This window comes from Sciurus vulgaris (assembly GCF_902686455.1).
Source record: "Sciurus vulgaris genome assembly, chromosome: 9".
Lineage (NCBI taxonomy): Eukaryota > Metazoa > Chordata > Mammalia > Rodentia > Sciuridae > Sciurus > Sciurus vulgaris.
In genome coordinates, this window is record NC_136469.1 from 120,290,970 (window position 1) to 120,306,844 (window position 15,875).

The window sequence follows — 15,875 nt, forward strand, 5'->3', positions numbered from 1 at the left end:
TATAACTCTTTGATTTTTATCATTCGATGACTTCCACATTGTAAATCATAAAGATATTACATGACCATATGCATTTCTGCAGAAGTAATTAAAGTCATCATTTACTGTGTATTAGATTATACTAAAATTTATTTTGAAGCTCCAACAGTCAAATAAAATCATTTGTATATTGTGTTTTAATTTTTGTGTTCATCTGGGACATTTCTAGAAATTCCAAAATAAATAACCATCCACATAATTATTTTTCTTTCCCTATTCATTCTGCATAAAGCAAAATGTGCTTTATAAAGAAATGTCTATACCCACATGCTGAATTTTATAACTGTGAAAAGAGAATTTTATTTTGAATGCATTATATTAACAAGATGAATTTGATTTTTAAATTATAAATAAATTCAGGAACCTTAAGTATTACTTAGTGGATAAAATTTCTAAAATACACACAATATAAAATATAAAAATGTGAATGAAACATTAAGAATAACTATAAATTCATTTGAATCTAAATATGGTGCACTACAATATATTTTGGAACTTTCTCAACAAGACAAACAAAACACAAAATGCTATGCTTTTTAAGAAAATGGAACCTTTGATTTGAAATTTGTCTTAATATAGATCAGTGGATTATAATATGTCCCAAATTAATTGCCTTTATAGTTCACCAAAAAGTAACAGTAGTTTTATTGCCCTAGGATTATGAAATTCATATGTACACAGAAAATTTATTTTCATTTTTCTATTCATAATGATTCTATGATATTACAACAAACTGTCAAGTATTTGTGTATATGTAGAATAACTAGTAATGTTTTATTTCAAAGATTGGAGGAACATATATATATATATATATATATATATAAAAATAGTGTAATGTATTTTTATGTTTATTTTTTAAGTAGGAGGGACTGCTCTTTCCTATTTGATACCTGACTCCCAGATAATACCTTTAAGCATACCTGTTTGCTATCATAACCATTCACCCATTTGTACTTAAGTAAATATGACATTCATTTTCTGAGATTCTGTTTTATGGAATTTTAGACTATAAAAGCTCAGCAGTGAACAGCAAGGTGAACCACAAATGAGATTATAATCATAAGTAAGGTTTTATGAGTCAATTGGGGAAGTTGTTTTCTTACTCTTCTCAACCACTTTAAAGCCTTTTTAAGCTTTGGTGTCACTTGAAAGTGAAAGGTTTTACTTAGTAAAATGAAGATTTTTAAAGATAAAAAAGAAACTAGCAGAATTCCCTATGATATTCTTTGTGTCATATAAATAAGTCATATTTAAGTTCTAAATCTTGGTGCTTACCTTAAAATTTTATCAAGTATCGAGTACCAGGAATGATCCAACAGATTCATATTGATTACATTTTTAACAAGGAAAATAAAATTGCCACTTGAGATACCATAGATTTCTTGATTTTTATCTGTAATGAGTATTTATCATGGCATTGTTTTCAAGAGTGCATTTTTTTGATAACTAATATCTTACTTTCTCATTCATAAAATTGTGATTCTAGTTCCTATGTCATTGATGTGTTGCAAGGATCACATGATTAAGTCACGCAAAAAACTGGGCTGGGGAGATAGCTCAGTTGCTAGAGTGCTTGCCTCACAAGCGCACAAGCCCTGGGTTCAATCCCCAGCACCGCAAAAAAAAAAAAAAAAAAAAAAAAAAAAAAAAAAAAAAAGAACTAAACTAAATATTGTGCTTTCTAATAACAATGAGAATGTTAGATCCTAAAATATTAGTGATCAAGCAGTAATTAACCAGAAGAAGACAGTGGATATAATTATCATAATAAATGAATACATTGAGTTGGCAGCTAAGAAAGCTGACCAAAAATAAGTTTGGAATTAATTAAAAATAGAATTCTTATGGCCGCGTAAAATTGGTATCCCTCCATGCATATAATAAAAATCTAATCAAAGTTGTATTTTAAAATTATTGACTAAAAGTAAGGCCAGGTCTCCAGCAAGAAAGTCCCAGAAATGTTGTTACAGCAAGAGTTTATGAAAATGATTCTCTTAGACCTTTCCTAAAGAGTCATTTAGCTACTTAATTAGACAACCATACAGTATGGAAAGTAGAATATTTAGACTATTTTTACATATAAAATGTATATATTTTTGAATCACAAAACTTAAAATTTTCACTACTGCAGATGTACAGTTCATTAACAAGTATGTTTATAATATTATGCAACTATAACTGTTATTGATCTTCAGAACATTTTCATCTTCCCAAATTGAAATTCTGTGCTCTTAAATAATGACTCTTAGCTTTCCTCTCCTCCCCATTCCCTTCAACCACTATTCCATTTTCTGCATCTAGGATTTGTGACAACTCTCAGTACTTCATAAAAGTGGAATGGTGTAATATTTGTTCTTTGGACTCTGTCCTTTTAACTTAGCATAGGTCTTTAAGACTTATCCAATATGTAATATGTGTCAAAATTCACTTTGCTTTTCAGATTAAATAATATTTCATTGGATCTATATAATATCAAATATAATACATATAACATTTCATTGGAGATATATATATATATATATTTATATAGATCAAATAATTATAGAAAATTAGAAAATGGGTCCCTGGCATAATACTGGAGCACCTGTCCTGTGAACAGTGATCATGTGGCTGCAGTTAAGGATCCAGCTTTAATTCATAAGATGATGGAAGGAACACACTCAGGTCTAGGTATGAATGGTTTAAAAGGCACAGATAAACTGCATGATAAAGCGTACCAACTTCAACCTCATCACCATTGTTACAGCTCATCTCAAATGGTTGCATTGAGTTCTTCGCAAATCAGAAGTTGACTCTAGTTGCACTAAAACTATACTCAGAAGAGGTCCTAAAAGATAACAGTGCCTATACAGTCTCCCAAAACAAGGCCATGAAGTGGTGCAGCCAGTATCTTCTAACTAAAAAGAGAAGTAACCTGAGGTAAGAGTACATACTGACGCAGAGGCAATGCTTAATAGATTGGGTAGTTGGTCAGAGGTCTAGAGAGAAAAATTGGGAGATGGAAAAGGAATGTGGAAGAGTCATGTGGATAACCTATATGAAAGAGAACAAAGTAGAAGGGTCTTATATGTTTACACAAACCCCAGAGGTACTAAACAAAAAGGATAACAATAAATAAGGGTAAAGTTGGTATTTATTAGATTGTATCATTCATTGCCTAATGTTGACAAAAAGTTAGTGTGAAAATAATATCTATGGGGTCAGGAGGTATTCCTGACCCTAACATCAAATGTATGATCATAGACTGATTTAGGGTCTGCCTTAGCCTAATGTTTAAACTGGCAGCAGTACAGAACTACACTGATCCCTGATAAGGTAACACCCCTCCAGGAATCCAGCAGTAGTTTGGTTGCACATGGATTATACACAGATCCCATAAATCCTTGAAGAGGGAGCAATTTGTCTTGATGGAATGCATACATGTTCCAGGTATGGGTTATCTTTTCCTGTCTATGGGATCTCCACCAGCACTATTTTCTGAAGACTTATACAGCGTGTTAACCACTAATGCATGACAGAGTGTGACATTGCATTTGACCAAATATCACAATTTACAGTGAAGGAGGTAGAGCAGAAGCCACATAACCATGGGATCCACTGATCATATTATTTACTGCACTCCTGAGAAACTGTCATCCTGAGAGAACAACGAGATGGCCTTTAAAGAAACAGCTGAGGCACCAACTAGAAGATTTTATGTGAAGATTCAGTGCCATCCTTTGGAAATAGTGAAATCAATAACCATTACACAGTGTCATGTCCCTGAAAGGTATGTGCTGGGCCTCAGGCCAAGAAGAGAAGTAGCCATGGCCTTGCGTACCATTAACTCCTGTAACTTCCATGGGGAAGTCATGCTTGCTGTCTTCACAACTACATTCTGCAGATCTAGAGATCAGGGCAAGCTTCCATCAAAGATAAACAGCTTTCCCTTCATCAATTTTTACTCTTTACCAGCAAGATGCCAGCACAGAGGGGTAATTGATCCTGATCATCAAGATAAAAAGGAGCTGCTGTTACACCATAGCATGGAAATATACTGTCTTTGGCACCCAGACTCTTACTTAGACACCCCTCTGTCCTCCTCTGATCAATGTTGGTAATGAATCAATAAATGTATCAGTTATGGCCTGAGGAGTGTATTATGCATTGTGTTTCAAACTCTGCATGAATGAAGGTCTGGGTTACCATACTGGATAAGCCATTTATTCCAGTGAGGTGCTTGCTGAGTGTGAGGGAAAACTAAAATGGTTAGGAATGTTTATCAGATGAGGAAGTTGATAAGATTTATTTGCAGCTCTGAGACCAGCTGAATGGTAGGGGTTGTAGTTTGACCTACTCATTGAGTGAGAGATAAGTTTACCTCAGTGGGGAATAAGAAACTGGGTACAGCTGGTTCACAAAAGAATAGACTTGCAAAGAGGAAGTTGATCTAAATGATGGATACTAGGGGTTGATCCTGGGCAACCTTCAGTTCACTGTCCAGACCTCCCTTCAGGAAAAAATACATGTTCTCTCGCCTATTGGGCATGTTGCCTGTTGACTGTTCAATTAATTCATCCTCAAAATGGTCTTCAAAGATAGATTTCTTACCTGAATAATGTTTTTCTCTTAGGAGTAACCTGCACCTAGTGACTTTTCCTGTTACAGTATCAAAATCCTCAACTGCTATCTGTATGTGTAACTTCTGTGAAAGACAATTGAGCCTTCAGATATTCTTCTTGGTATCAGTTTAGATCTTATATGCGATATCTACTGGATCTTAACTTCTGCCCAATTCTACCTTCTGATTCGTAAGGTATTTTTATTTCCTTGGGGGGTTACGTTTTTGTTTTTCCCTCAGAAGCATAAAAATTTATCTTTGCAAACCTCTGTCTCTGAGTCTATTTTCTGGAAACCCAATTTAGAACCCTGCATTTAAGTGACTTAACATTTAGTGGGGAAACTAGAAGAGCAAAGACAATTATCAACAAATCAAGTGGGAAAGTACAGTGTTAGGGACATATCACTAGAAATCCAAGCAGAACAGAAGATCAAGGACATATATTCTTCTGCCCAAGGTCGGGGTGGGTGAATACAAAAGACTTCACTCTTTACGAAGTTTACTGGTATTGCTAGTTAAACTCTCTACTCCTCTCTATAATACTGAGGTCAGTTTTCGGAGGTTGAAGAAAAATATTGATGCTTTGAGATTTCATGTGCAGAGTCACAGAGTCTCTTGGATTTTTTGGAAGATTTGAAATGACTTTTGATCTGACTGTCATCGAGGGCTTAATTTATACCTCAAGACTCTGATACATTCATCACCATAAATCTTAAGTACCTAAATCTCTTCCACTATCACAATTTTTGGAATTGAAGGAGATGCAGAAGACTGAGTTTTGGAACTGAAATAAAGATGGTATTAACTATTCATTTTGAAATGGGAAATTTCTTTTCCTCAATTTCCCATTTAGGAAAGAAAAGGTAAGTATTTACAATTTAAGAGCCATAGAAACAACACCAGATTTATAACCCACTTATAAAAAGAAATATATAAATTTACATTTTTAAGTTATTATTATAATCCTATCTCCTAATATCTTAAATTTTGTGAAAAACAACAAAGAAAATAAGGAAAAGAAAGGAAAAGAAAAGAAAACATGGCTTAGGATGCATTTTATTTGCCATCAGTGTTAGATAACAGATAGGAAAATGGATGAGACAACCCTGTCACACTTCTTTAAGATTCCTCATGGGCTACAAACTCTGACCCTAAGGACTGGATATAATTCTTTGAATCAGTAGCTGATGTGAAATAGAAGTAAAGAAATTGAATTTGTGGAGGTCAAAGAATTTGGTGAGAACAAACAATACCAACGAACCAATATTATCCAGTAATGAAAACGCTAGCCTCATATAGCTACTTACTGTGAATTGGAAAGAATAATTAAATTTTACTTTGGGTTCCTTGGAATGTTAACCATCTTTTAAACACCTAATAGCCACATGTGGCTTCTAGTTACTGTATTGTAAAGCAGAAATGGTGAATGTTTTCAATATCACAGAATGTTCTATTGGACAATATGAAGTAGATTTCTTTTTTCATGTTGGTGGAAAAAAGAACTCAATACCTATTAAGGACAAATCTAAATTTTCTACTGATTTTAATGAATAAGTATTAATCCATCTGTGATATTAAATGGGGTGCATTTCATGAAATTGTTTTAAATAATTATTAATTAGAAATAAACATATTTTTAGTGTTGCTTTGAAATATATTGTGATATAGTACATTTCTAATGACTAATTCATTAAACATATTCTTTCTAAAATTAAATAACATTGACTAACACTTATAAATCAATTCAATTTATGTTTTGTAGTACTACATGTTTGAATTTCAAATGTATTTCAAAACTTAAAATGTGTCACTAATGATTTAAGATTTTGGTGAATATATTAAATATTTTAATATACAACACATTTGTATTTTAAATGTATAACAGTTTTAATATTCAGTACGTAGCAAATACAGAATCAGCATTTTTGAAACAGTTGAGCACTAATGAAATAACCTTAGATATTATCTTTTGCTGGAACTTTCCTTCACCCAAAATTCAGCAATGTGAGTTGATAAAAACTTAGGCAAGAAAAATTATCTTCATTAAATATACAGGGTAAGTTGTTTGTTTGTTTGTTTGTTTGGACTGGGGGATACCGGGGATTGAACTCAGGGACACTCAACCACTGAGTCAAATTCACAGCCCTATTTTGTATTTTATTTAGAAACACTGAGGTGCTTAGTACCTCACTTTTTTGAGGCTAACTTAAACATGTGATCCTCCTGCCTCAGCCTTCCAGGCTGCTGGGAGTTTTATTTTTTTATTTTTTTAATAATGGACTCTTCTTGCAAAAAGCCATAAAATGAAGTAGCAGTCCTTCTTGTCCATTTTTATTCATATGTCCTTGCCTGTCTGATAAAAGATAATGTTTCCGGCATAGACGACTGATCCAAAATGGATTATTTCTACCTTTTAAAATATGAAAGCAAAGAGACACAAAGATTATCAGAACCAAGTTACATTGCTATTCTGTTAATATATGTTGTATTGAAATGTAAATCTTAGCCCAGACCCTGGTTTCTTCTTTCAGAAATCTTTCAGAAAGTTAAAGGGTTCCTTTAACTTCCAGATGCATTGATAATGTTTTCATATGTTCTCTGTGTTTTCAACTTTGAGAAAGTCAACCTTAGCTCCTACAGACAAATTAAAGAAAATGATAATAATAAGGAAAAAACTAATGAGAACCTCAGGATAAGCATTAGCTGCTGGTTGTGTGGTACAAGAAAAAATGAAAGCTTTATTTTCAATCAGATTTTTGATGTCCTAGAGATGCAAAATGTGATTTATTCATTTTTAAAGTTGGTTTCAAGTGTTAAATTTGGAAGTTTAAACAATATGTATAAGTGAGGGAAGTTCTGAAAAGTTAAATGTAATATCATGTGCTTATAGGAAATTCAGATGACAGGTAATTCTTGTTACAGTGTTTGATAACAATGGGAGTCCAGTAAATAATTGTTAATAAATCTTTTAACTGAACTCTCTTTCCAGAGTTGGATAACATATGTTATTTGCCTCATCTTCTTTTATTATACTTGTTTGCATTATCTTAAAACAAAACAAAGAAGCAAATAAAAAAACCTAAATTATCCTTGAAGTCTGCAGAGTCTTATTCCTAGGTCTTTCAGAATTACAGTTTCTTTGAAATTCTACGATTCAGTCCAAAAATAGTAAACTCTGATCTCCTATGAGATAAGAAGGTCATGTAAATAATTGAAAAAGACCAGGTGGAAAGTATGAAAATTTGAAGAGAATTTGTCTTGTCTTATGTGGCAAAAACCACTTGATTCCACGTTTTTCATATAGGAATGTTGACCCACAGTGGGTGATGCTATTGAATTTAATTTCTTCATCCTCTTCTTCTTCTACAGTAATGATGTACAATGAAACTTTGTTGTTCTTTAAATATTTCCATTTGGATAGCTTCAAGCATTCTACAGCCAAAAAATAAATCAAACAGTCTTTTTGAACAACAAATATTACAAGGTCACCAATGAAAAATATATTGACATAATGAATGAAAGGTTATGGAAAATAATATTCCTATAAGACAGTCACAAAGGAAAAAGCAAACTTTCATCCCTTCCTGAGTTCATCCCCAGCATCTCCACCAAAACCAAACACTCATCCTTGCCTAACCACAATGGGTCCTGAAGGGAGGAGGCAGATATTGAATTGTTGAATCCTGGACTTTTACCCTTTCCCATCGCCCATGAGTCCTGGAAGGAAAAAAGCAAATAGTGAAGCTTTAGGTAACAATGGGTCCCAGAGGAAGAAGATAAGCAGTGAACATCAAGTTGTAAACATTCCCAGTGACAATGAGGTTCAAACTTTTTACAACTGCCTTCCTGAGTTAAAATTTTAACCTGCACAACTGGCTCCTGACGGTCCAAACAGCACATCTGCAGTCTCCAAAGACTAATTCACCCTCAATGTAAACTATAAAACTCAGACTTCTTTAACCCACAGGCCATTTCTGTACCCATACAATGATCCTTCCCATGCCTGATTGATTGACCCTGCTGCAGAATGAAGAAGAACTTGCTGATCCCTTTGAGGTTTTCTCCCTTCCTGGTTATTTGTATTTTCATTATGGTGCCAAAACTGTGCTGGTTATTTTTGCTTACAGTGAATATTTGTTTCACATAAATAGTTCATGTAAAGTGATTGAATCCACTTGTATTACTCCATTGAGTGATGTTGATTATTTCAAATGTTGTTATAGGAGACATGTATCCTAGAACATACGAAACTACATAGATCAAAGGATCTTTGAATATTTTCACATGTTTCCACATCTCGTCTTGATAGAGCAGGTAACTTAGCACATGGACCAACTGACACCATTTTTATCACAGAATATTGTCTTCAATAATTATAGAAAGTGCAAAAGAGAGAGACCTACAAACATTTGCAAAAATTAGAGAAGCACAATTTAATCAAATATTTAGATTTTTCTTTAATAAATTACATCTCCAATTAACAAAATTTGGATGTATTAATTACCTACATATCTTACATGATTTTTTTAGTGAAGAAGATAACTTGGAAAAAAATAAACATTTGCAATATTTAAGAGTTTGATGGTACCAATGAACAAAATATTCAGAAATGGCATTTTTCATATAACCCAAAATATATCATCTCCAATTAATATTCCAGTGCATGCACACACACTGTTCGTTTGCATGTGTTAATGCTCAATGATCATACTGACTGAAATCTGTAGTAGGGTTGAATTATGTCAAATATGAACATTTAATTTAAAATTAAAGACTGTAAAAACATGAAACTGTGGCGGGCGAAACCTGGGGTCCAGGGTTACGCCATGTGCATCTAAAGATGGCGACTGGCAGAGAGCAAACGGCATCCTGAATATGCATGGAGAATGGCAGGAAGCGTTTACAATTGGCTGCATGATAATCAGTTCAGCTGCCTAGTGTGTGGACAGATATACTTTACATGTATGCTCGAGCAAGTGATTGCTTGACTTTTAACAGGATTGGATGGACATATCTGGTTACAATTGCTTATGCATGAGACTGCTTATATATTGAGGGTGTTATTTGAATAAACGGGAAGCTGCTTCATGAACCTCTGAAGTGTACGTGTCTTCTGTCCCGCTGGTCGGGCCGTAAGCAGAGCCGCTTGGAGCAGTCAGGCAAAGAAGCCACGGTTTTCCATAAGCTGAGCCGCTTGGAGCAGCCCCTGCGGCAAGCAGTAGTCTTCCATATGAAACAGCATTAAAAATGATTTTTTTTATTGGAACAGTGCTTAATACTGAATACCAAAACACATTGTGATTATACAGGCAAATACAAAATATATACAAATAACAAATAAATAAATATATGTAATACATAAGATGTTAACTATAACTTCTTAATTTAACTATGCTAATTTATATATTGTTTTTAAATTTTCTTGAACCATTTGATAAACTCTTATGAGCTTATATTTGTACAATGTCTATACAAAAATTAAGTAATTAAAGTAGTCAACTATTATTTTATACAAGTTTATAGGATGGCAAAAAACTCATTATAATTGCTTATTTCACTAATTAGTCTGTTTAGAAATCATAATCTTTTTGTAAGTACTTTGTTAGAATTAACACAACCATTATGAAAATTAAACAAAATAAGTTTCTGGTTTTGTGTGTAACAGAGCAAAATGTTCATATTTATGTCTTATCTCTGAAATTGAAATATTTTCAATTTTATTGCATTGCTATGTTTCCTTCAGTAGGACTTATATAGGACAGTTATGCATGATAGGACAGTATATGCAACATTTCAAACTCTAAGAGAGTACAAATCTGTGTTTTGTGGGTTTTGTCTTTGTGTTTTTATTTAGTCCATATCACACCAGAGACTATGTTGCCATGAGAGGCTAACAAAGCCCTCCTTAGCTGTCAGATGGTTCAGACAAACTGACAGCACACTGTTTATTAAACTAATAGGATTTATGGATATAAGTCCTGAAGTCCCTGTGTTACATTATTACAAATTCAGCAGTTTTATAAGAATTGAGTTCAAAAACAGGAAGCACATCTGACCTCATTTACCAATCCTTTTGACATTGAAATGAGATGAACTGACAGCACAGGAAACAGAAATCATATTTTGTTGGTGGATAAGAACAACACGTAGGGATAAGACACTCCGGTCGCATTTAATGTTTTTCAGATTTCTTTTATCTCAGCATTTTGAATTATGCATATTCTTGCAAGGGAAAAGTAATCACACTTCTAAGAAAATTTGGGTTATATTTCAAATTTTAGAGACTCAATAGGGTAAGGAAATGAAGAGAAAAGAAACTATGTGACTAATTATTTCAGAACTACATTTGCAGTACTAGATTTGGTGTTCCTTAAAATAGTAGGCAGACATCTGATTGAGAGGAAAAGAAATTTTGCCTTGTAAACTTCAGCATTTGATGTCCAGTGAAAAGACAAAGTAGGCTAACAGCTCAGACTTCTCCAAATGGTAATGACAATGTCAGATCTATTTTAGAAGTAGGTGTCACTGTTGTTAAACTACCTTGAGGCTCGTGAGCCCTTTTGTAAAAATACACCAAAAAAGGCAGTGCTGGGGTCACCGTTCCCTGTGAGCACCGAACACTGTAATGATGGGAATTGCTGGAAACTTTAAACTTTTTACCAAGCAAGAAAAATCCAAATACTGAAAACAAAAATAGTATAAAGCCTCAAAAGCTAGGAGGAATAATTTTAAAATGCTAGAATATCACATTCCGAACATCAAGTTCTTCACTTTTACCCAAGCAGACATTGGTGAATGAGTCACAAATACACTATTCTTCATTTACTTTAAAAACTGGGTAATGTTTGATTTTGTTAAGTAACAGTAACATTGTGACCTGACTAGATTCCTCAAACATCAATACTACAAGTTACCTGCTGTTCCCATTGCATATGCTCTTCAACTCATAAAAGGGCTATGTTTCAAAACATTCATGGAAAACGCAAAATATCAGAAGTCAATAATGGTAATACACCATAACTTAGTGTGGTATACCTAAACATGCTTATATGAGTCCACAGTTGAGCAAAATGATCTAACCCAAGACTATTTTATAATGAAATATTATCTCATGCAAATTATGGAATACCTGTATTAAAACATGTTGATAGCACAGTATGATACAGTGTTATTTGTGTACTCACTACTGGTTAGCAGACTGGAGCTGCGGCTTGCTGCAGCTTCCCCAGATGTCCAGAGAATAGCATAAAGCATGCTGCTAGCCCAGGAAAAGGGCAAAGTTCAAAAATTCGAAATACAGTGTCTACTGATACGTTATTTTGCCATCCTTGTAAAGTAAAATAATCGTAAGTTGAACCATATGTAAGATCATACGTAAGAATTGTACTATAAAGTCTCCAGGCCACTGAAAAGGGTGACCTAATACATTGAAAACAACAAAGTGAGGTAAAAATTTGAAAGGATGAATACAAGTTGTACTGAGCATTGTATGTGGAAGGAGAAGAAAAGTCTGATAGAAAAAAAAAGAGGGAACAGTTTCCAATTACATTAATTATTTTAAGATACAGATAATCAGTATAGTAATAAATTATGCTTTATTATTCCATAATAAATATGAACAGAATCATGAATATTAACACTATTAATTGCTTTAGGTATTAACAATTTTGAAAAACTAATTTAAAAATGGTTTACTTATCTTAAATAAAGCAGAGCTATATTAATGACCTATAAAAGACTTAATGAAACATAATAACATTTACATAAAACTGACAGATATTTCTCAAATTTGTTAATGCAATCTACTATGTGTAAGTATTTACGATATTAGATAAATATCACATTTTAATGCAACTAATGCAATAAAATGTGAGATAACTCTGTTTTAGAGCTTAATTTGGCACATTTTAATTCACATTTAGAATAAAAAGTTTTCCTTCTGGTATTGAACCAGAAAATCAGAGTAAGAAGGACTCCTTCTTGGATGAAATGGTAACAATTATTTCCTTAGGGCATAATTCACAAGATATATAAGACACTGGTTATAACTGAAAAACTGAAATAGAAATAAAATAAATCACAATTCTCCTTTACTTTTAGAAAATAATGAAATTGGTTTTTGAAAATAAAATCAATTATGAAGTAAACTTATTTGTAATGGTGAGAAAATGATTTACTGAATTGTTATAGAAATGGAATATATAAGATTTGATATAACAAATACTTTCAATATGACTTCCATATGCCTTCTCTGATTGCATATACTAATATCTGCATATCTTTAGTATGAAATTCAGTTAACAAAAATCATATAAATAAAATAAAATTGGGAGATAAAGTACAAGGACACATTAACAATATACAATTAATAAATCTAAGTTAGATTTTCAAGTATGATAAAATTTCCATAGGGTAAAGAATACTATGTAGATTAAACCTATATTTAAAAATCATTAGCAAGCCCCTAAGCAACTCATCAAGATTCTGTCTCTAAGTAAAATATTTAAAAAGAAGTTCCGGGGTGTGGCACAGTGGTAAAGGTCCCCTGGGTTCAATCCCTGGTACCTCAAAGAAAAAAATCAGCCTAAGTTTTATAGTATTTTTAAGTACACTTTCTTACTCTCCCTCAGAGTATACTAAGGCCATGTATTTGAATTAATGGCTTTGAAGTATAATTTTATTATAGCTACAAAAGATCTAGTCACAAAAGGGAGTTTTAGAGTAAATAGTCTTGAACGTAGGAACTAAATGTAGCCATAAAAAGACATCTTCCCACTTTGGAGATTTACATCCGTGAATACATTATTTCTAAAAATGGCTTAATCAATCTGAGAGTCTTTACCTATGCTACTTTGTCTTAATTTATATCCTTTACTTGAAAGAGTAAAAAATATCATTCATCCTGAGAAATTTATCCTAAGAAACTGAGACAGCTAGAACTCCATATCCACATGCAGGTCTCATGGGCCCATGCACCAATGCATGTACACGCACACATACACACACAGAGTGGCAACCACATTCTAAGATTGTCCTCAATGATTCCCATCTTCTAGATTTCCAGAAGAAGGAAAATGGCAGTCCAGGACATAACAGGTAATTATTCATAAAGCTCATATCCTAAAGTTCTTTAAAACCAGGGGTACATAAAAGTTAGTCTTCCTTCCCATATTTCCTTCTTATTGGGGTTAGCAGAAAAAGGTCCAAGTCTTAATTCTCACAGTCTTTAATCCGTTATTTAACATGGCAAATAGAACTCTGCAGATATGATTCATAAGGACCTTGAGGTGAGGAACATATTTTACATTATCTGGGCCAATCAAGTGATAGTGCAAGGTTCTTTATAAAATGAAGGCATCAATCCAAGTTAGTAGTAGGAGATATGATGTCCTGAAGTTGTCCTGATAGGAAAAGAGACCATGAGTCTAAGGAAGTACCCAGCTTCTAGAATCTGAACAAGGAAACAATACTCTCCTGAAAGAAAGAATGCAGACCTACCAAAATTTTGACTTTAGACTTCTGACCTCCAGAACTCCAACATAACAACTTTTTGTTATCTTTAATCACTAGGCTCATGGCAATTTATTATAAAAAAAAAAAATAGTAAACTACTAAAGGCAGTAACTTCTCTAGCTGAATAGGTACATAAAATCTATGAACTCAAAATTCTATTTACATTATATCTGCTTATAAATACTACCTATAAGAAATGTTATAGAATATGTAAACATCAAAACCATGAATATATTGTGAATCTATCAATATAATTTATTCAAGGATATTCATAAAAATAGTTTTACCTAAGTTTTAAAGGATTCAATTAGTAAATCAAATAACATAGATGTGTTTCCAGACATATTAATATGAAGTCAGGTACAAACAGGCAAACAATGCAGCATTTCTATTATTTTAAAAACTCTTGGAGATAGAATAATGAATCATGGTAATTTACGGTGTTAGAAGTCATGATGATAAATGCCATGGTGAGTGTTGGGTGACCAGAAATTATCTGGTATTGAGAATATTCCATTTCATAATTTCAGTACTGAATTATCAAAGAATTTTACCAAGCTGCATACATGTTAACTCGTGATTTTCTGTATATATTATACTTCAATAAGTAGTTTATCTTTAAACCTTAAAAAAAATTAAGAACATATAATAATCCCCACTGTAATCCCTAATTAAAAGAGTTGCAGGAATGTTCAATTAAAGTAGATCTTGTCAGTTTGGACACTGTACAATGTAGGAGGCTCTCATAGGTACAAGATGCCTATGCCTTATTTACCTGGTTCAAGCATCTATGAACCATGGTGGCATACTCTTACAGTAAGTACTCTGGGTAGGAAAATTTTCTTTACAAGTGAGCTGCAGGATGTCTGATTGGAAATGTGATTATGATGTTTAACTTCAGGAACCTTATTATATAATCACAATATATGAGGGCAATCTAATTTGATGATCTGAGCTATTGAAAGGAACTTTCTAAAGCTTTTGCAACCCTAATTAAGGTGATTTGGATGCAATAACTTTAGTGTTGATCATCAAGCATGACACTAGATAGTAAACAAGGGATGCAGAGAAGCCCAGAAATCCCTGCTGTTATTTCAAAAGCAATATGTTTGAAATAAAGTCATTGGGTTTGAGTTTCTTCTGACAGGACAAGGTGGTATGGGAGATTAGGCAATATTGTCTGTCAGAATAAACTGTCTTGTTTGTCCTTGTGTACCTTAATTATTACTTAGGTTTCACATCAATGTCCATTCAACATTTTCCTATGTCTCAATAATCAGGTATAGTTACTTGTATAAAATCAAATTAGTTGCAGAAATAGGAAAAATGATTATTTTAAATATAATCAAATTAATTACACATAAAATCATCAATTTTTATTTATATAAAAGGTAACTCATGGTGGGTTACACCACATTTATTATTACTTAATATGTAAAATTGAAATTATTTTTTAAAATATAAAATTAATCTATTTTCATATTACTGTTACAAGCAGGAATCAGGTTCACTAGAGCCTACCTCTTGCTTTTACAGATTGAAAAAGGGGAGCTGGGTGATTCTTAAACTCATTGATGGGGGCTTGATTTTAGGATTCTTGGCATCATGTGATTGGAGCCTTATGCTGGGGTTTGTTGATTGGTCTGTGTCTTGGAACTGTAAGTTGCTCAGGCAACTTCAAATTTCTTGAGTTGTTTATCACTGGTTTCTAGCTCAAGGTCTT

The 15,875-nt window shown here is 32.9% G+C and overlaps 1 pseudogene across 1 annotated transcript in view; it reads left to right on the plus strand.

Moving 5' to 3' along the window:
- Positions 1-3,692: 3,692 nt before the first annotated feature.
- The window catches only part of LOC306669838 (mitochondrial glutathione transporter SLC25A39-like), a 55,910-nt pseudogene continuing 43,727 nt past the window's right edge, over positions 3,693-15,875 (plus strand). Inside the window, exons 1-2 of the transcript in view lie at positions 3,693-3,808; positions 5,493-5,502. The product of the transcript in view is annotated as a mitochondrial glutathione transporter SLC25A39-like (transcript). The remainder of the gene's footprint in view (positions 3,809-5,492; positions 5,503-15,875) is intronic.